This window comes from Hemiscyllium ocellatum, chromosome 8 (genome assembly GCF_020745735.1).
Source record: "Hemiscyllium ocellatum isolate sHemOce1 chromosome 8, sHemOce1.pat.X.cur, whole genome shotgun sequence".
Taxonomy (NCBI): domain Eukaryota; kingdom Metazoa; phylum Chordata; class Chondrichthyes; order Orectolobiformes; family Hemiscylliidae; genus Hemiscyllium; species Hemiscyllium ocellatum.
Genome location: NC_083408.1, coordinates 42,706,563 through 42,729,849, shown reverse-complemented (window position 1 = coordinate 42,729,849; position 23,287 = coordinate 42,706,563). Strand labels below are relative to the sequence as shown.

The 23,287-nt window shown below is 43.1% G+C and overlaps 1 protein-coding gene across 6 annotated transcripts in view; it reads right to left on the bottom strand.

The window, feature by feature from the left end:
• LOC132818134 (alpha-(1,6)-fucosyltransferase) overlaps positions 1–23,287 on the bottom strand; it is a 752,369-nt gene that overhangs the window by 666,710 nt on the left and 62,372 nt on the right. For 5 of the 6 annotated variants that reach the window (XM_060828858.1, XM_060828856.1, XM_060828873.1 and 2 more), the window contains exon 2: positions 22,270–22,376. The gene's annotated coding sequence lies outside the window, so the exon portion shown is untranslated. Of the gene's footprint in view, positions 1–18,048; positions 18,067–22,269; positions 22,377–23,287 lie in introns of those variants that run through there. The other variant, XM_060828862.1, reaches the window with a different exon arrangement.

Below are 23,287 nucleotides of genomic sequence, written 5' to 3'. Positions count from 1 at the left end.
AGGAGCAGGAGAATCGATGTTTTGGGCATGAGCCCTTCTTCAGGGCTCATGCCCGAAACATCGACTCTCCTGCTCCTTGGATGCTGCCTGACCTGCTGTGCTTTTCCAGCAACACATTTTCAGCTCTGATCTCCAGCATCTGCAGTCCTCACTTTCTCCTAGAGTCCAACTAAGTGCCTACAATGTTCTGTTTGGGTTTCTCAGGAATCGCCTCAGTTTCTTTTCCCCTACAGTGGAGTGGAACTGAACATTCACATTCCCACCAGCTGCTTTCAGGCTGCAGTTGTGTTATGCAATGACAAGCCAGGGTCTGTTCAGGGAGCTGTGGCCTTTGCGTGACACAGCTCATCAAAGTCCATGTGCGCAATGTGAGCAAGAATAATGCATTTGACACTGCAAGCAACTGATAATTTATTGGCTGCAATTCAAACCAGATACCCCAGTCACACTTTGAAGACAGGCACCATTGCCAGTGTAACTAATCCACAGTTAGCTCATTCTAAAATGATTACCCATTTATTATCTCATTTTCCACAAAGGCACTGGAGAAACAACTGGTGGAAATTTTACAATTACACCTAGTTGGAGTATTTCACTTTCATGTATTAAAAACATACTGACAACTATTCTGCTCAAAGATATTGTTGCCAGTGTTTCCAAAAGAGCTTGTTTTATTGTACTTATTTTGTCTGACTTCACCTTTAGTACTGGAGTGCAGTTTGTAACCAAACTTCACTGTTTCAGGATAGTTTCTGTCACTCCATTCTTCATCCTGTCTCCTGGAGATAATGTGCTAGTGAGCCAAGTTTGACTAGGAAAGATACTTGATTTCCACAATGCAATGATAGCTACATCATGAAAGGTATTTGATTTCCACAATGTAATAACAGCTACATCATGAAAGATCTATGTCAAAATGCAACAGGTGGATCAGTCAGACACTATATATATCGAAGCAAAAGCAGAAGTCGCTGGAAAAACTCAGTAGGTCTGGCAGCTTCTATGAAGAGAAATCAATGTCATCAGGTTGGGTCCAGTGAGCCTTCCTCAGAGTTGATGGTGGCACGGAAGATGTCAGTTTATATGCAAACAAAGTGTGTGTGTGTGTGTGTGTGTGTGTGTGTGTGGGGGGGGGGGTGTGTGTGGGTGTGTGGTGGTGTGTGTGTGTGTGTGGGGTGTGTGTGTGTGTGTGGGGTGTGTGTGTGGTGTGTGTGGGGTGTGTGTGTGGGTGTGTGTGTGTGTGGTGTGTGTGTGGGGTGTGTGTGTGGGTGTGTGTGGGGTGTGTGTGTGGGGTGTGTGTGTGTGTGGGGTGTGTGTGTGTGGGGTGTGTGTGTGTGGGGTGTGTGTGTGTGTGGTGGGGGAGAGTAAACAATAGTAGGGGTAGAGCCCAAGAGAAAAGAACATGTGGACACACAAAGGAGTGGATAATGATCTGGCTGGGTGGGTGCATAGCTGTAAATGGAGACGGTTAGTGACTAACAATGGGTTGTGTGTAATGGCACACAGTCTGACAACAATGCCTGGTATGTGGGGTAGGGGGCTAGGGACGGGGGGGGGGGGGGGGAGTCCAGGCCTTAAAATTATTAAACTAATAGGAAGTCCGGAGATTGCAGGGTCCCCAAGCGGAAAATGGGGTGTTGATCTTGCAACTTGTGTTAAGCTTCACTGAGGCAGAGGTGTTGGTCAGGGAACAGGGTGGTGTGTTAAAGTAGAAGACAACTGGAAGCTAAACTGTCCATCTCAACTTAGAATATGTTAAAACACTCGACATTCACAGTTCGCTGGGATACAAAATTGCAGAGGTTCAGGACCCGCAGAGAATTTGATCCTCCTCATCTCTATTAAATGAGCAGTCCACTATTCTGAAACCGCACTGGAGTTGCATTAGTAACCAAGTGCTTATAGTTTTCTCCTCACTCCATAAACTCAGCACATCCTTCATAATTTAATATTGTCTCACAGACAGAACTGAATACGCAGTTTCCTGGCTCTTTGTAGCTGGTCTGGTTTGTAAGACAGTCACAGCTTTCCCAACTCAGCAAGCACACTTCCTTACAAAAGTTATTTATTGTCGGAAATGGTTCGAGCAAAGTGCCAAAAGCTAATTACTATTACTCAGATTTGGTTTTCCTCATTTGATGCATTATTCATTTACTGAAACATTTGTATGGCTGTCCACAGGGAACAGCTGGCTCATTAAATCCACTTCTTGGGCCAAGGAAAAAGAAAAAATATTCATATTGTCAAAATAAAAATACATTGGATGAGTCAAGTCATGGAACTCACTTAATGTGGGATTGAGTACACAATCTAGAAAGTTGCTTAGATAAATCCCAGTCTGTGCGGAAACAACTGAAGGTGGTACAACAACATAAATTGCTGGAAAAGCTCAGCAGGTCTGGCAGCATCTTTGGAGAGAAATCAAAGTTAACATTTCAGGTTGGGTGACCTTCCTTCAGAACTTGTGACTTGGTGGGAGAGCAGCAAAAATGCTCCATAAAACCATGGGTGTGAGCAGTCCAGTTTATGTACCTGGGAGATTCAGCTCTGCATTACCACAGGAATGCACTGACAACTGTCTTTACCATGAAAACATTTATACATTGATCATGTGTTAAATATTGCTGAAAAGAGAGACCACTTCAGCAACATGTCTTGAACTCGTCAGGACAATCGGCAAGAGTGCCAAATTCCAAACCTCACAACCAAGTTATACCACAGGACTACAGGTCAGCAACATGACACTGATTGGTTACCATGGAGAAAGGAAGAGTGAACGATTGGCTCCAATGAGCCTAATGAGTTTAAAAACCTCTGCAGGATGACCTTATTTTCAGGAAAAATACTTATATCTGTCCTGACAACTATTACATAATTTCCTATGGCCTTAACTTTAATAGCACCAGAGATGTGGAACGTTAGTGAAGTGAGGATATGGGTTTACCATCCCACAAGCCAGCACTCATCTTTCCTGGGACTCCATGATCGAATCCGTCATATCAAATTTCTATTGCTACACAGAACCGGAACTGCTCTGATCAAAGTGACAAATGAATGCTAGGTGACTGTGACAAAGGTAAGTTGTGTGTTTAGGTCTGTAGCCTTTAACATAATTAATCACATTTAACCTTCTCCAATGATTCTCCAAGATCATTCAGCACAGTGTCTGCGCTTTCCAGGTTCCACTCTCCACTATCTAATCACAGTCAGGGAATGACTTACAATGGCTTCTCTTCCCCACCCCATCCATCTCTCCTCATGTCCCCAATGTCCACCAGCAATGCAGGGGCTCACCTTCAAAGCGGCAACACCGAGCGCCACAAAAACACAGCTGGTCTCAGAGGTCTGGGTAACCCCTTCCCTGGGCCAGCTCCAAATTCTCACCTGCACGGCACCTTTGCCACATTTTCCAGGGACATGCTTCCACACATACAATCGCCTAGCCTGACGTCATCACAACCTCCCTTGATTGCTGCATTTTGCTTAACTGTCAGCAGTGAAGCAGAAGTTTCCTCTTTTTAAATATTAGCAAGAGGGAAGCCAACAGTCACCATCCTAAACTGCATTTGCAAGCCACCAGCACCATCCTTCTCCCAGGGAACTCTGTGGCATGCATCTTACCAAAGTGAGTTTCTGACCACATACCTGTGCCATTCTGAATTTCTCCTCCACAACATCACCTGAGCCTGTCTTTACGTTACCTCCAGATTTTCCTATTCGAACATAGAAGGCTCCCAAATACTCCATCCACTCTCAAGCTTGGTCATTCACATTGCTTCTTTAAAGCCACCTTTGACAAGGCTTTTGGTTACTTGTTTCAGCATCTCATGTGGCGGGGTGTCCTAGATTTTAGATAGAATCTGTGAAGCATCTTGTTTTATTACATGTACGGTGTTATACATAGACATATGGTTAACAAAGTAATTCAGTATAAGAAAGAGGGCAAGGGGGCAGCGCTCCAGCCAGGCATGGTGCCCATTTCAGGTCAACCAAATACAGGGTAGTTACCCAAGGATCAGGGGGAAGACCAGGTAAGAGATCGATCCCTGGCATCAGAACCCAAAGGCTAGAAAAGCCTGGGTTTTCACACATCTCCATGCAGAGCTGTCTCGAGATCATTAGGGGAAGAAAAAAGGGAAAACCTGGATTTTTATTTTTAACAGCATACTTCTCACTAATAGCTTCCAGAGGTTTATAGGAGGGAGTGAAGACTGTAGATGCTGGAGATCAGAATTGAGTGTGTGGTGCTGGAATGACGCAGGTCAGGCAGCATCAGGGGAGCAGGAGAATCAATGTTTCAGGTATAGGTTTATGCTCCTGCTCCTCAGATGCTACCTGACCTGCTCTGTCTTTCTAGCACCACACTCTTGACTCCAAGAGGTTTATACTTGACATTTGAAATAGGTTCCCAGCACAGCAAGGGAAGGAAATCTGGGAGCAGATTTAAACTGCATGTAGTAACCAAGGGGCAGCAAATATCCTAAGGAGCAGGAAAATCGACGTTTTGGGCAAAAGCCCTTCATCAGAGATGAAGGCAAGGAGCCTCCAGGGTAAAGAGATAAATGGGAAGGGAGAAGGTGGCTAAGAGTACAATATGTGAATGGAGGTGGGGATGAAAGTGAGAGGTCAGAGAGGAGGGTGCAGCGGATAGGCAGGAAGGCAGGCTGGCAGGTAGGACAGGTCATGAGGACGGTGCTGAGCTGGAAGGCTGGAACTGGGGTAAGGTGGGGGGAGGGGAAATGAGGAAACCGGTGAAGTCCACATTGATGCCCTGGGGTTCAGCCTCATCTCTCCATCCTGGAGGCTCCCTGCCTTCATTCCTGATGAAGGGTTTTTTGCCCAAGATGTCAATTTTCCTGCTCCTCGGATGCTGCCCTACCTGCTGTGCTTTTCCAGCACCACTCTAATCTAGACTCTGATCTCCAGCACCTGCAGTCCGAACTTTTGCCCAGCAAACATACTAAGGCAGCTCATCCATATTTTAAATTATGTGGTCTTAATACATGCTGTTCATAATTTGTCAATACTCAAAATCAAACATGGGTCTGTTTAATGCATGGACTTGGAGGAGTTGGCCAGGAAACCCACCACCCTGAGCTCCCTGCTCCTTCTGCAGGCTTTCAACCACAACACTGCATTATTCCTCCTGCGGACTCAATGAAAGTTCTGCCATGGCGGCAGAAACACCCACCAACAACGCAGGGGCTCATCTTCAAAGCAGCAGCGTCAGCAGCACAGAACCTCAAAGGCATGGTCAGTCTCAGAGGCCTGAGTAACCCCTTCCCTTCCAGGTCAGGGCTGGAGTTCAAGGTCAAAGAATGGCTATGGGAACTACAGAGCAGACATTGGGTGGGAAAGTCTCCGACTGGGAACGCAAGGCTTAGACGACAGACGAGTCTCTGAATTGCAAAAGATTAGGCAGAAACATCACTCAAGGGCTGATGGAGCATCACTTGGAGAAAAGAGTGAAGAATGTCTCTGACGAGGGAACAGCTAAGAGATTGTTAGCGTTTTGAGAAAATTGGTGAATTACAGCTAAACCCAAGAGTCATTTATGTCCTTCCTAATGTTAATATCCAATCTAACCAGTTGTGCTGTGCATAACAATTTGAAAATTAAATAAAATATACATTTGGAAGCCTGAAGTTATACCATTTTCTGTAGGAAATATAATGAGAAATGAATGTAGGAGGATGAGGAACAACATAAAAACAACTCTAGAATTGCTGGTCATGAATTTGCTTTAAAATGGTCACCGGGGTTTAAAGTTGAGACACTGCTCCATTTCTGAACCGTAATATCCACACCAAGTTCAAGTCTCCATACCAGCCTGTACACGTATGTGTTGTCATAGCCTGCTGAAGCCATGGATCATGATGGTGGATGCTTTAATTGCTTTTTATTACATGGCCAATGGAACGACGCAACCTGTATTGTGAATACACATTCCCTGGCCATCAAATCCAGGAGTGGGACTTGAACTCGGAATCGCCAACTCTGAGGCCGGAAGCTTACCCACTGCACCACCAAGCCTACTTAAAATGCACGTGACTTGAGTGCGGTTGGCACTTCCAGGTCTTCGATAAGTGAAGCCAGGTTTCAGGAAAATAAATAGCTGAATGCACTTTTCTAATATTACAATATATACTTAATCATCAGTAAAGTTGTGACTGGTGCTTTTTAAATGCAAGTGTTCCTTTCTTTTCCATCCAAGTGGACAGACTGTGCGTTTATGCATCATCACTGTTCATTTCACTGAGTAACTTTTAACTGCCATATGTGCCACAGGACAAACTCACCACAATTACTCATGGAAATTAAACTTACTCTGTTTGCCAACATGAAGTGGGAACTTGTGTCTTGGCCATGATTGTCTGGAATCTGCTGGGACACCAGGCAAGTTGCAGACATGCCCTACTTTGCCAAGGACATGAATCAGAGTAATACATCGTATCAAGAGAGAGATATATTAATGGGCTTAATGATCCAGGACTTCACTTAAGAGGGTGAGAAGATTTTTGCCCACAGGCAGGTTATTATTAGCCACTGTTAGCAGCATAAACTTGACACTGCAAACTGTTACAATTACCTTGACACTTAAATAGCCTCCAGCTTGAAAGCAAAGGAAGCAGAGGAAAAGCCAAAATTTGGACAACTGAAGATGCAGCTGAGAGAGCCAACAACGTCCATGTCAGTTTCAGCATTTAACAAATTCATCACACTGTTTGATACTCCACTGAGTGTCAAACAAATGTCACCATGCCTTGATGAAAAATGACACGACTGAAATCTTCAGGATAATTGTAATTAACATGGGATATCCATAATTAACATGGGCTATCAATACTGATGAAAGAAGAACATCTTGCCAGCAGGATTCAGGGAACTCTCAAAGAAACAAGTCAGTCAACACCACACACTAGCAAACGTAGAAATGCAAGAACAGAGCAGATAAATCAGTAGTAAACAGGGCCAGAGGGATGGTGCTGAGGGAGTAGGCTTCAAATTGCTGGGACAGCAGGACCAGTTTGGGAGAATGGACATCTGTCCAAGTTATACAATTTGCAGTTGATAAGACAAGACAATCATCTTTATTGGGTCATTGCAGATGCTGCTCAGGCAGTTATATTCCATCTGGGCAGGAGGAAATAGGACCTAGGATGTCAACTGAGAAAGAAATTAGGGAGTAACAGATAACTTCGAATAGCAAACAGCGCGAGGTCAGCAAGAGAGGGAATGCAGCAACGTCCAAATTAGATTTGCAAATATATGAAGCATGGCAAATAAGTTTGATCAATGGACGTGTCAATAAACACACAGGAAATGAAGTTTTGGTGATATCAGAGACCTAGCTCAAAAATTAGCAGGACTGGGTGCTAAATACTCCTGGATACAAGATGTTCAGGGAAGCCAGTGAAGGAAAGAGGAAAGGTAGCCCTATTAATTAAGAATGAATGTGTGGTGCTGGAAAAGCACAGCAGGTCAGGCAACACCTGAGGAGCAGGAGAATTGATGTTTCGGGCAAAAGCCCTTCATCAGGAATGAGGCTGTGGGCTGCGGGGAGTTGGGGGAGGGGAGGTAGCTGAGAGTGGGCTAAGCAGATGGAGGTGGGGGTGATGCTGATACGTCGGAGGGGAGGGTGGAGTGGATAGGTGGGAAGGAAGATGGACAGGTAACGAGGGCAGTGCCCAGCTGGAAGTTTGGATCGGAGATAAGGTGGGGGAGGGGAAATGAGGAAACTGGTGAAATCCACATTGAGGCCGTGGGGTTAGAAGGAAGATGAGGCATTTTTCCTCGAGGCATCGGGGGGTTAGGGAGTTCGCCTATTTGATTCAGAAGACTATTGTTGTGCCGGAGAGGGAGATAGTACATCCCGGAGAATCCACAAGACATCAGAAAAGTAGTACGTTAGTCAGCCTATTAAGTCCACTTCATCATTCAATAAGATCAGGCCAATCTGATAAACCTTAACTCCACTTTCCGGTTTTTCTTGTAACTCGTGATTCCTTGACTGCTTAAGAAAATGTCAGCCTCGATTATACTTAGAGACCTCAACAGTCCTCTGCGGTAAGGAATTTCAGATTCATCACCTTCTGAGAGGATTTTGTCAATTCTCTCTATTTCAGAACTTTTTGCAGTCTTTCTCCATTTAAATAATATTCAGCTTCTCTATTCTTCCTCCCAAAATGCAGAACCTCACATTTCCCCACATCATATTTCACCTGCCAAGTTTTTGCCCACTCACCTAACTTTTGATATCTCTCCCCACAGACCTCTCACCACATGTTTTCCCATCTGTTTGGTATAATCCACAACCTGGGCACATTTACTTTACTCATTCAAGGCATTACAATACATCCCTGTGGCACACGATTAATTCCAGGTTTCAATTCTAAAAGTACCCCCCTTATCCCAACTCTGACTTTCTGTTAATTCATATTCTATTAGTTAGCTGACATAATTAATCTACTACTTCCAACACTGTTGGTACATATCTTATTAAGTAGCCTAATGTGTAGTACCATATCAAACACCTTCTGAAAATCCAAATATATTATAACCATTGCTTCCCTTTTATCTAGGCTGCTTGCTACCTCAAGAGAATTCGAATAAATTTGTTCGGCATGATTTCCACTTCTTGAAACCATGCTGACAATAACAAAATCTCTTTAGTTTGAGACAAGAGAGGTATTACTGCAGTTATGGACAGGTTGGACTGAAGGGTCAGTTTCCATGCTGTACATCTCTATGGCAGGTTACCAACTGGTGGGAAACCAAATGGGAATAAACAGTCAAGCAAATTAGTGACATGTCAAAAATTGCACAGTGGTTTTTAAGAATTTTGCAATTTGTATTTGTATTCATTTGTGGGAGGAGTGCACATCTAGCAGTCACATGTCGACCAGACCAGGTAAGGATAACAGATTTCCATCCCTGAAGAACATTAGTGAACCAGATCGTTTTTTCCGACAATGGTTTCATGGTCATGATTAGACCCTTGACTCCAGATTTTTCATTCATTTCAAATCCCACCACATGCTACAGCGGGATTTGAACCAGAGTCCCCAGAATATGCGCTGAATTTCTAGATTAATACTCTCGTGATAATACCACTAGGCCATTCCCTCCTCCTGCATCCATGTGCTTCTCACTAAAACAGATCACTATCCACCTCTTTGTTGGATTTCCTTTGCTTCAATTAACCTATTAAAAGAATAGACTTGAGAGTGCAAAGGACAGAAAGGAAGAGAGTTTGTTAAGTGTGTTTAGGAATACTTTCTGGATCAGCATGGTAGTGGGCATTGCTAGATCTGGTTCTGATGAGTGATGAGTGAGGTGGGTCAAGTTATGGGGTGGTAATTATGTTTTAGAAACAAGAGTAATCCAGAGTAAAAATGAATCACTTGGGGACAGCCAATATCCGCAAGGTCAGGGTGCAATCAATTGGAACTGAAACGTGACCAGATACTGCAAAGCAGCTGCCTCCGGTTCACTGGAGATTAATTCTCAAGATAGGAAGAGACAGAACAATGAAAGCCAGAGAACATTTGGGGAGGAAAAACAAAAGGCAGGCAACATGAAGTTTAAATAGATTTCTAAAAAGGTGCAGGAGCAGGGGGGAGCTGGAGGCATACATATAACTCATTACAAGTGTCAGCGGAGATCGAAAACAGTTTTTTTTTAAAAAAAGCATAGAGGATCCAGGGCTTGATTAATAGAGGCAGAGTACAACATCAAGGAAATTACAAAGAAACCCAATAAAACACTGGCTCGGCCTCCCTTGGAGTATTCTGACCAATTCTTTACTCGACACTTTTAAGAAAGAATTGAATATTTTTGTCAGGGATGCAGAACAGATTTCGGAAAATGATTCCAGGAACGCGGGTTTTCAGAAATTCGCGTAGATTGGAAACAAAGCTGTTCTCCTCAGAGAAGGCTGAAAGGAAACTGGATAAAAATACTGCAAACATTGGAGGGAATGGACAGATTACATAACAGCAAAATCATTTTGAGGCATCACGTGGTTGGGTGCTGCAACGTGCTGAGTGTGCAGTGGAGACAGTCAACGCTTTCCAAAGAGAACTGATCATTTATCTGAAGAGACAAAATGGGCAAGGCCATAGGGCAAGAATGGTATAGTAGAACTAGCTGAATTGCTTACGCCATGAGCTGACCGAAACATGACAGGCCTCCTCCTCTGTTGTTATCATTCTATGAATGCTGGGGTGCAAGTGGGTAAACAAAGGTGTAGCCGTGTTGTGAGAGAGAGCTACAAGAGAAAAGAATTGTGTTCTCAATTCCGATACAGTAAAATGAACAGCACAACAGCATCTGAGGGGAAGGGGCAAGAGGAGGATCCCTATAAAAGCAGTGAAGTGGGCAAGGTCAAAAAGTGTGGTGCTGGAAGAGCACAGTTGATCAGGCAGCATCCAAAGAGCAGGAGAGTCAATGTTTTGAGCATAAGCTCTTCAGCAGCGGTGATTGGGGGGGGGGGGGGGGGGGGGGGGGGGGGGTGGAGGAATCCAAGGGGCTGAGAGATACGCTGCCTGACCTGCTGTGCTTTTCCAGCGCCACACTGTTTGACTCTGATATCGAACATCTACTGTCCTCACTTTCCCCAAGCTGAGCAGTCAGCAACACAGAGTAACGAGCAAGGAAGGATCCCAATTCAGGCAGGCAGCAGCACCTCAAAGAGCAGCTGAAAGTACCACCCCAGGTCAGGCCCTTCGAAAGTAGTACTGAACAGTGGGATCATAGCAAGACAATTAACACAGACAGACCTATGAACGATGCACAAAGTGGCAAAGACGACAAATAAACCAGATTAGAAACAAAAGACAGTAACATGACAGCAAAGCTGTGAGGAGCCGAATTACTGATTGTGTCTACGACAAAAGTCAAACTGTTTTAGCTAATCTGTAAGTACTCTGTTTATAATTATTAAGAGATATCGAGCAGAAAGCAAACTGTTAACTTTATTATCTTATTCCTAAGTGATAGAGTCTATTTGATTCCAAGATTTATGATTGTATAGCAAGTGGTAGTGAGAAGAGATTAATTTAATCAATCATATCAGTAATTGTCTAATTAAGGTACAATAAAGATGGCAGGGTAGGCGTGGTGTAACAACTGTAAGATGTGGGATACAGAACAAACACATCCACAGGACATGGCTGTGGCTTGATCGGCCCCTGCTCAGTGTTTACAAGCTAGATGCCAAACTGTAGACACTGTCATATATCAAGAAGGTGGGAAAAATTATCTGGACAACTTTTACTCCAGGAGGTGGTCACACCTCAAAGGAAGGGTCCTCAGATTTGGTCAGTGGTCAAAGAAAGAAGGGTGTGACTACAAGTGAGGCATTAATGGAAGCTCGGGGTAGGGGCAGGAGGCTCATTATTCGCAGTTGTCCAACACATGGGAGGTGCTTTCTCTTTGTCTGGATGAGAGAGGGAGCTTCAGAGAGTTGAGCTAACAAACCATGGCTTTATGGAACAGATAGCCATTCAAGTGGGGCAAGCAAAAAGTGATACTGTGGTTGTAAGGAAAACTGTAGAGTCAGAGTTTGACATTGTGCTCTGCAGCTAAGAATGATGGTGCATAAAGCTATGTTACACATGCTGGGGCACAGGGCAAGTTCTTAAGGCTAGCGGGGAATTTAGAGGAGGGCAGACAGTCCAGGCACTGTGGTCCAGTAGAAGTACGAATGATAAATGTAAAACTAGTAAAACGTGGTTCTGCATACACAATACGAAGAACTAGGCATGATTATAAAGAAGCACAATCTCAAAAGGCAATACTCGCTGGATTATTATCTGAGCCACCTGAAAATTGACAAAGGGCAAATAAGAGTAGAGATAAAAGTACAGGGCTTAAAGACTAGTGTGGTGAAGTAGGTTCCAGTTTATAGGCACAGGCCCCAGTACTGGGGAAAGTTGGGGCTGCACTGCTGGACTGGTTGATACCTGAACCATGCAGAAACCACTGCTCTTATGAGGCAGATAACTAAAGGAGGAGTGAGGGCTTTCATCTAAATAGTGGACCCAAGGGATCAAGTTTCTAAAGAAGATATAAATGAAAGGGTAGAAAGCAAGGCATGACAAGAGAGACAAGTATGAGCATGGGAAATTATAAACACCATGACAGGAAAGGATAGGGAGTATAAATCCAAGAGTTAATCAACCAATGAGGCTAGAGATTATAAAAATAGAACAAATTTTCTCTGTATCTGAATGAGGGCGGCATTCAAAATCAAACACATGAACTCATCACACAAATAAAATAACTAAGCACAATCTGATAGCCATTAATAAGACAGAACTGCAGGATGACAGATTATGACCTGAATGCTAAAGGAGATTTAAGATGGACAGAAACTCAGAAAAGATTGGGAGGGTCTCAGTTAATTAATTATGGTATTATTACGGGCGGGGGGGGGGGGGGGGGGGGGGGGGGGGGAGGGTAGAAGAGGGGGAGAAAAGACCCAAGGGAAGGATATTGTGAAACTTGAAAGGGTTCAGAAAAGATTTGCAAGGATATTGCCAAGGTTAGAGGATTTGAGGTATTGGGAGAGGTTGAATAGGCTGGGACTTTATTCCCTGGAGCATCGGAGGCTGAGGGGTGACCTTATAGTGGTTTATAAAATCATGAGGAGCTTGGATAGGGGAAATAGGCAAGGTCTTTTGCCCTAAGGATGGGGGAGTCCAGAATTTGAGGGCATAGGTTTAGGATGAGTGTGGAAAGATATAAAAGAGACCTAAGGGGCAACGTTTTCATGCAGAGGGTGGTGCGTGTGTGGAATGCACTGCCAGAGGAAGTGGTGGAGGCTGGCACAATTGCAACATTTAAATGGCATCTGGATGGGTATATGAATAGGGAGGGTTTAGAGGGATACAGGTCGGGTGCTGGCAGGTGGGACTAGATTGGGTTGGGATATCTGGTTGGCATGTTCTGGTTGGAACAAAAGGTCTGCTCCCATGCTGTACCATCTCTACGATTCTGTGACCATGACTCCACAGGAAACAAGGATCTACAAGTAATTTGGGTAGAGATGAGAAATAATAAATTGAAGTCACTTTTAGGAATAGTGTAAAAGTACAGTAATCATATAGTATGATGGACTCTACAAGAAATAATGGGAGCTAGTCAGTGAATTTCAGTGATACACATTTCAGGTGTTAATCTATGTACAGACTGGACCAATGAGATAGGCAAAGGTAGCCTAAATGAGACATTCATTGTTTATTTTTTGCTTCCACCAGCCTTTGAGGAAGTGTGTGCCAAAGATTTGCAAATACTGGAAACAAAAAATTTGAAAATTTTCAAGGCAAAAATGGATAGATTCTTGAGAAGCAAGGGGTTAAACGTTATTGGGTGTAGCAGGAAAGTAGAATATTTTGATTATCCATAATCTTTTTGAACAGCAAAGCAGGCTTGAGGGGTCAAGGTAGCTTACTCCTGCTATCACGTGTCCTTGTGCATCTTCAATAGGATGCAGTTTGGACAGTGTGATGGAGACAAATACAACAAGAACAGCAATGGTGTAAACAGACAAACAATGGTAAAAGCAGTGAATAGTGGTTCCAGCAGTCAGAGCTGCTGAGGCAGGGATACAGTTAAGTGGGCATTGCTGCAGATATCAAAATAAACACTTGACACTATCCAGACACGGCACCGCAACCACAAGCATCTACTCCCTCCATCACTGCTGCTCAGTAGCGTACCATTTCCAAGATGCAGAAATTCACCAAGACTCTTCAACAGCACCTTCCAAACCTCTGACGACTATCATCTGGAAGGTCAAGGGTAGCAAATACATGGGAACATTGCAAACTGCAAGCTTCCCTCCAAGCCACACACCATCCTGACTTTGAAACATCTTGTGCCTTCAGTGTTGCTCAGTCAAAAGTCCTTGAACTGCCTCCCCAATGGCATTGTGGGTAAACCAACACCAAATTGTACTGCTGTGGTTCAAGGCAGCAGCTCATCACCACTTTCTCAAGGGCAACCAGGGTTTGGGCAATAAGTCTTTGCCCAGCCAGTGACGGCCACATCCCATGAGCGAATATAAGAAAACAGTAGAGTGAGCTCAAATGCTGGCTGCAAGTAAATGGTAGGGACAGAATCAGGTACAAACCTGGAGAAAGGAGCAAAGAGAATTGAGAAGAGTGGGACACTCTTACCTCAGCTGAAAGCCATTCCAGTGAATGGAGTGACAAACACCACAGATAAAAATCGGAGGGAATAAGAAACGAAAAATCAAAAAATACCAGAGGCAAACACATGATTTGTCAAACAGGCAATAAACATATGACTAGTTGTACAATTCACTCAACTGAATGTACAATCTTTGTATACAGCCCCTCACGATGTGAAGTGTACGATTTCTTTGTGTTTATGACATAACTGCTTCCCAGTTATAATCTACCCTCACTATACTTCAACCACAACAGCTGTGTTTTTGAGCCTGAATTGTGTCAACTGATTCAAAATGAAATTCTCTTGTCTGTGATGACCCTCAGTTTAAATTTACCAGTCATCACTATCTAATCAGAGAGTAGCCTTATGGCCCTCTGAGACTATGGGTGACTTGACCTGTTTATTCAACACATGCTTCAACCTCAGACTCTCAAACTGATGCTGTTGTTAAGTACTGGAGGACATTGATCATCAAGCATGGTAAAGCAAAGAAATGAGGCCCTAATGAACCTCCACAGCCAGTAAAGAGATTGAACACACAGCACTGGCATCACTGAGAGTTAACTGACCCCCAAAGAATTAATCTCAACTCTCAATAAATCTATCTGAATGAGACACATAACAGGAAGCCTGTGATTTCCATCACTTTTGCTTTAATACAAATCAGTTCAGTTTGGTCAGTGTAATTGCAGTCTTCACACCTAGCAAATGCAACCCATTAAAAACTTTTCAAAAGGTACTTCATTCATTGTGAAGTGTTTTCAGATGTCCACAGATCACAAAAAATGTGCTATTTAACATGAAACCCTCTTCGTTCTAATTCAACATCACACATATTATGATAATGTAACTTGTGTCAGTACCAATCTCCCCATCTCAGTTTTGCTCACATTATTTAATGTTCATTATCAAAGTATTGATAACAGATAAATTTCTGAGTTTACTACCAGACTGTGAAATACAGCATTCAGTAACAGCTGAAATTGCCTTGAAAAAAAATTTGTGAAATACTTTCCCCATTTCGTGTAATATGAACAAATTGACTGCAAGCAATGGCAGCTCAAGCAAAAAAACTTGCACATCATTTACAAGAATGAGAACTTGTAAATGCTCATTCAAATGTATGCTGAAATATGTGGGGCAAAGTTATCTGAAAAGGAAACGCACACAGCTGCATCGAAAAGCTCATCATTCTGAATTTTAGAAATACAACACTGTTCCGTGAGTGCCACTAGGTCAGGTTCTGAAATACCCTCCCCCTAATAGTATTGTCGGGGCACCGATACCAAATGGACGACAACAATTCAAGGATACAGCTCACCACCTCCTCATGAGCAACTTTGGAGAGGCAACAATCACTGGGCCAGCCAGTGATGGCCATGTCCCACGAATAATTTAAAAAAAAAGAATGGAGTGGTAGTCAGTCTGGTGCTCTTTCGGACAACTGGCATAGACAGAGGCCAAATGGCCTTGTTCTCTGTTAGGACCATTTGGTGATGATGAGAGAAATATTTTACACACTTTCTGACTTAATACTGTTCATTCACCACCTGCAACAAGGATGACCATTTTTCATCCACTTACTGCCCAGGTGTGAGGTCTGAGACAATGTGGTTCTCCAATGAGAGGGGAAAAGTACACTATCAGACTGGTTGACCATTCTGTCGCAGTAGCTGCTTATACCAAAGGAGCCTGAAACAGGGAATAAGCAGTGAAAGTGGAAAACTCTAACGTCTGAGTAGCTGGAGTGATGGTTCAGTAAGGTGTATTCTCTCACCTCGAGTCCAACTCAATGCCCCTTGAAACATTTGAGCACAAAGACATCTTCCCCCTGAACACAGCACAAAGAATGTGCTGAACTGGTGGAGATGCCAGCCTGCAGATGGCATATTAAACCAAAGCTTCACCTGCTTTTTCTGGGGGACACGCAAGATCCCAGGCAGCATTTGTAGAAGAGTAGTGATGCTCCCCCAGATTCTGGGCAACATGTACTTTCCATAAAACACACTGATTATTTGGTCATTTTAACATAGTAGTTTGCTGGAATTTACTCTGCAGAAACTAAATGCTGTTTCTTATATTTAATAATGACCACAGTCAAGGAAGTATTTTCATTGGCTGTAAAGTGTTTACAGACGAATAACATTGTGTAAAGAGCTGTGCACACACAAAAATCTTTCCATCCCCACCACCCTCAGTAACAGATTCAAATTATGTCAGACAAACGGTTCAGGAGGCAGTCTAATGCTGGATTTCTGTGAAAGTAGTTGTTACTCGAATTAGCTTTTCATTTCAACCTAATCAAACCAAACTTCAAAATGTATTCATCGGCTTCCTTCTATTCTGTTTACCGGGACATAGATGACCAGAGCGAGATATATTTCTAAACTAAGAACACTGACAAAATCAAGTACCTGCTGCTTCTTATTGCAGAGAGACAGCCAGTGACAACGAGAAGCAACTGACCGCCAGTTTCTCTCATGTCTCTCAGACAAATTCTTAATGCCATGTCATGCCAAATTGCAGAGGACCACTTGCAAGCAGTGGCAATTAGATTGAGCATGAGCAAGAAAGTTTTAAATTCGTGCCCCAGTGACACTATTTGATTCCAACCATTAGTGGCTGATTCAAACTCATTTGCTGGGTTTCTGCAGATCTCTCCAACAGGCTTCGATGCACCAGATGCACAGCCGAGACCAAGTGCTGCATATCAAGTGTAATATTCTCCTGACATCCGATTACATATCCAATGATCTTCCATGAGAATAATTTGCAAATATATTTTCTGAGTAAAATCCATTAGCAAACTGTTGGATTGTGTTCAATACTTATGGAGCCCTCTCCTCTTCATCAGTATCACTCACATCTGCTCTTCCTGTAAATAAGTCGACTGAACATAACAAGTTCGGTTGGGAAATCTACATAATAGAACTCTGCTTCACTTGAACAAACACTAAATTATTTAAGAGACGTTTTCAGGAACCTAACCCAGTGTTTGAACCAGATTAACCAGGGAGGAAAGACAGCTGGGAAGAAGCTGATCAAAATATTCCACTCACTGCAATCCTTTCCGGGCCATTGTACAGCACAATTTTTGTTTTAGAAATGAGGCTTCAACAATTGCACAAAGCACACTGGGATCATCAATAAGATACTTCACATTGTCACACCAGTAACTAGCCTTATTTGGTCAATATCCTTAAGAGGTGATAAGCTACATCAATGCAGAATACACTTATAAGTCGGTTAATCAGTGTATTAACAGCAAAAAGGCTCATCAATTTAGCATCTGAAGAAAAAAAACCCATTCCATCAATGCAGTAACAAACTATTTTGTCAATGTACTAACCATTCTCAATAAAGTTACAGCATAGCAGTAAATCCTATTCAGTAGGTTTGGATTCGGCTGCAGCTAGATCCTCTCACCCCCAGTATAACGACTCTGCAGCTCGAAGGGAAAAAAAAGACTAAATGAAACCCTCAAAGCTGAATATTTACTTAAACCTAAAGATGTGGTTTCTCTGCTCCTGTGCAGAACAGCAAGCAAGATGCCATCACTGGTCTTTGTCCCCAGCCCAGGTGGTGGCCTGCTCTGAGTGCTCCTCCTCAGATGCATTGCTTCAAGCTTCCTTTTGCTGACCTCATCTTCTTTTCCCATCTACTGATATCTATTCAACTGCTTCTCAGGAACTACATACAACCAGGAAATAAAATGAGTGTCCAGATAGTGTCAACTGTCTATCCCAATATCCAGTATGGACCTCTGGACAGTCCTGTGTAGCACTTTTCATTCGCGATATTATTTCTCCATGTGATGTCTAGGATCTGGGCAACACTAGTGCAACTCACCAGACATTTCAACTGTTCTCTTCTGTATCTCTGGCACAGAATGCATCTGATATAATTGCAGACATATAGAGTTGCAGCATGATAGGCATCCCGATGATGTTGAGCAGAGTTACTGTTTGACTGATGCTCCATCGTTGGTTTTTATATGGACATCGACCTCCTGAGATGTTGCCCCCAAACGTTGGAAAGGTTGCCTGATAGTGATAGGACATAAGGGTCATGTTGCCATCCTGTTCTGTCTCACGTTCTTCTCACAAGTGAGATGTAGACCAACCTTGGCACCGCTACTCACACCTTGAAATGCTCCACAAAGTACCACACTGCTGCGGTCACCAACCTTTAAGAAGCCCTACTTGAAAGGAAGCAACGCCCAAAACAACAGGTTTGAAAATAAACCTGGAATCCCATTTAACAGCAACGGATTTGACGTATTGTTACCATGACACGGCTGCCAGAAGGATAGAAAGAAAATCTTCCCCAGGTTTCAATAATGTGCAACTTGGAAAGCAGCTCAGAATAATGTTGGCAAAGGGCTCAGTACAAGATCATGCTGCTCCCAAACATGTTTCCAGGAAGGAAGAGGGGGGAGGAAATTGCAACTAACTGACGTGGCAAGGGAAAGAGGGAAATTCCAACCTGGATTCAGTTTTCTTGCTCAACAAATAACAGCCACAGAATGGCATTCTGTTGTTATTAGCATTTATTAACATTTGAAGAAGAGAATGATGGCCTCTATTTTTCCCATACCTCATTTTACCACAACAGGTTTGTGAAAAGAAGCACATTTGTCAAAGTATTTAACTCTGTACATGCAATGACTTAAAAAAAAGGCATACAAATACGTTTGAGTTTTAAAAACAAGAGAATAGTATTTATTGGACTAAATCCAGTTTAAGAATAAAGGAAGTTCCACTTTTCACACAAACAATGTTCAAAATCACACAACACTCGGTTATCGTCCAACAGGTTTATTTGGAAGCACTAACTTTCAGAGCGCTGTTCCTTCATCAGGTGGTTGTGGAACATGACCATACGACACAGAATTTATAGCCAAAGGAGTCCAGTGTCACGGAGATGCAATTCAGTAAACAATCTTAGATTAAAACTTTCATCTTTTATAATGGGATGTGCTGGTTTTTGTTCTTCCATACACAAATCCCAGAAATTCTTTTAAATGATATTCTCAAGATAGCTCAGCTTTTTAAACAGTCGGTGTGAAGTCTGTCTGTGTACCTATGCTAGGTCAGACCGACAAACTCTCTGTATAGTTTGAGAGTTTTACATAGAGCTTTATGTAAATTCTGTGTCTTATGATCTTAACCTCCGCAACCACCTGATGAAGGAGTGGTGCTCCAAAAGCTTGCAAATGAACCCATTTGGACTATAACTTGGTGTTGTGCCATTTTGACCTTTGTCCACCCCAGACCAACACCGGAACTGACAAGTCACGTTCACAAAAACTGCTACTCTCGAAGTACACACACACAGATTACAGCGTTGAGGGACAGATGAAGCAATTAACCCTCTAGCAAAGTTAAACAGATGTAAAGGTCTTAAAACGTTGATGATGTAACTGGCTACAGACTGAAACTCTACGATCCTTCTGACCTTTGGTGAAGATGATGGCAGTCAACTCATCTCTTCATTTCTATAGTATTGCGTTTGCCCTGAGCAAAGGTCTGCCGAGAAAACGGAGCTCAAATACAAAAACAAAATCAGCTGGCTTGTCACAAGACGCACTCTCTCCAAGTGCGCTGTGATCCAAACATGGTTACACCTAATAGGATATAGCTGCACAGCTTGTAGGATTAAGTCACATCTGCATTCTTCCTTTTCATAGCCAGAGTCCCAATGTCCCAAGGGATATGTCTAAGGCTTAGTGATTAGATTAGACTTTAGATTAGACTTACAGTGTGGAAACAGGCCCTTCGGCCCAACAAGTCCACACCGACCCGCCGAAGCGCAACCCACCCATACCCTTACATTTACCCCTTACCTAACACTACGGGCAATTTAGCATGGCCAATTCACCTGACCCGCACATCTTTGTGACTGTGGGAGGAAACCGGAGCACCCGGAGGAAACCCACGCAGACACGGGGAGAACGTGCAAACTCCACACAGTCAGTCGCCTGAGTCGGGAATTGAACCCAGGTCTCTGGTGCTGTGAGGCAGCAGTGCTAACCACTGTGCCACCGTGCCGCCCCCAATTGACTAGTCAGGTGGTTATCTGGATGTTTTGGTAATTGGGTAGGGTATAGCTGTTGTGTTGTGTTTCATTGTATACTTTTATAGAGGCATGATCCTACAGTCATCACTACACCATGGCATGTGACCTGACAGGGTAAAACAAATGCCAATGAAAATATGTTCCTGTTATGACCATTAGTTTGATTTTAGCACAGGCAATCATGTGTCTGATGAAGTACTGTTGGTACATAAATTAGCTGCTAGATGCTTCAAAACAATGACATCCATGTCCTGTTTGTGTTACACAAGATAATGATTGCCAAGTCAGTTAAAATTACCCTGTTGCATTCACCACCTTCGACAGCCATTCCCTCGCACAGAGGCAGAGCCATCTGCAATTCACAAAGGCTCCTTCATTCCTTTTCAAGCCCATGATCTCTGCTCCCTAGAAGGACAAAGGTGCAGATACATGGGACACAACCATCTCAGCTTGCAAGTAGATTACTGTCCAGTCGATGTCATGGGATCAAAGTCCTGGAATTCCCTCCCAATGTGAGTGCATCTACATCACTCAGATTCAAGGTGGCAGCTTACCACCACCATGAATTAAGAGTGGACAACAAATGCTGACCACAGCCTGGGAAAGAAGAAGTACAAACATATATACACACATAATGAAGTGTTAAAATGCTTGTAAAATAAACTGAGACAGGATGTCAATACCTGTTAAAATACGGGTCAGTGCATCTAGCACTGCAGTCAACACCCTCCCATCAATATCTGAAGTCATGTCTGCTAAGGCAGCCCATGACAAGAATAAGGAAATCTATCAAACCTGTCACTCCTGCTATTACTAAGGGCCATCAATGCCGAAGCGGCAATCAAGTTGGAATCACAAGACATTGTTCGTTTCTCCTCTTAAAAACCTATCCACATCTGATACAAAGCTGAGAAGAAATCAGGTGGTGTTGTTGGCTTAGAGGACAAATGCATAAAAATGAAAGAGCCCAGTACAGCCATTCTGTCATTTAAACACAGGCCACAGTTCAGAGATCACTTTAAAAAGAGAGAGAAATGCATTGAAAGGATACTCAGTTGGGACATTTAACAACTAAGCTATTTGAAAGTTGAAAATAAATAAATAACGCATCCTTTCTCCTTCGCGGAGTAGATTGCTCTGCACAGGCCAATCACCACCATGCTCAGTTTGCCTCAAACTATCTGGTGTCCCATCTGTAACAGTAGGGTCACACTACATTCATTAAGTCCAGACTTAAAGTTTGCAGAGGGTCAGAGCAGTTTACAGTACAAAAGGTGGGGACGATCCCTCCCATTGTTTCGATGCTTTTGATATGCAGAGTCAAACAAAAAATCATTCACCTCTCCCTTCTCTCCTATGTGACTGCTTCCTACAGCAACCCCCCCACCACCCCTCCACAATACCATTTTATTCTCTACTTCCTCCATATTTGGTTATTGGATAAACATAACGGAATAGTGTAGTGTTAGACTGGTTTCGCAGGTCAGCGCATCATTGAGGACCGAAGGACCAGCCTGTACTGCACTGTCACGTTCTAGTTGTTTCTTTTTCCTTCAAAGCATGGACTAAATTTCTTCAATTACAGTCTGCAGCAAGGCAATACCCAGCAATCCACTTTGAAGAATTTTTCACCTCAACAATCCCCTTCCACCTCGGAGTTGTTTTAATTTGACGGGTGCTTGCCAGGTATTCCATAACCAGAGTAAACAGTACTTTCATTTAAGTCCTATCAACACTCCTGAGTTGTCTCTTCAATCTCATGTTCACCTTCTCTGCGTGAGGATAAATAGTCCCCATTTCTCAACAGCTCATGATCATTTCAAGGTCGATTATCACAGATACTTTATAGCTTAAGATACTCAACAAGGGAATTCCCATAATTCCAGGTGCAGCCTCACGTGTGTTGTACAATTTATCACCACATCTGGGCTCTTAGAGCATTGCCTTCGTCCCTAAGATATAAATGATGATGTTAGTAACCTGTACTCATACCTTCACAGAATACCGAAGCGACTTGTTTAAAGTTGCAATGCCTCAAGGATTGACCCAGAGTCTTCAGGATTTGAAAATCTATCGCCAGGACACAGTCGTTAGTAACCCTGGGAATAAATGAGAAACGAACATGTTAAAAAAAAACAATTAAATGCAGCTTTCTTTGAGCATGTCTGTTTACAAGAGCTTCTTTTTTTAAAAAAAAGGGGGTGGAAACAACTGTTTGACTGACAGTCCAGCATTATCAATTGGTCTTTTTGCCTGCTATGGAAATGTGCTGGCCAACTGAGTGTTGGAGTAAGTCATATGATCAGAGTTCCAGGAATACATTTAAGCAACCCTACCAGGACTTAGTTCAACTCCTTTCAGCAATCTCCCATTGAGCTTGTATTTACTTCACTGTGACTTCCCCACCCAAACTAAGTCACCTTGGGGGCCTCCTGTGTTCAACTGCATCTGACCCCAGTGTCCATTTCAATTTTTCATTCACAGCATCAGAATCATCAGCCATAGCTGAGTTGGCAGCATGCTAGCCTCTAACGACACAGAAATAGGTGGGGAGGCAAGGGATAAGGCAGAGACACAGTCTACAGAGGGATATAGACAGATTAAGCAAGAGGACAAAAACTTGACAGATGGATTATAATGTGGCAAAACATAATGTTATGCATTTTGGCAGGAAGAGTAAAGGAGCTAAACATTATTTAGATGGAGAAGGACTGCAGAAAGCTATAAAACAGAGGGATTTGGTAGTCCTTCCCCATGACACACAAAAAGCTACAACTCCAAGTTTAGTGGGCAAGAGGGAATGGAGATGGAATGTTGGCCTTTAATTCAAATGGAATTGAACATAAAAATAGTGCAGGGAGATCTTGCTCAAACTATACAAGGCATTAGTCAGGCCACAGCTGGAATACAGTGAACAGCTCTGGGCCCTTCATCTAAGCGAAGGCATACTGGCATTGGAGGTAGTCCCAGGTTTCAGATCCCAGGTTTGGAGCGACTGTATGAGGAGAAG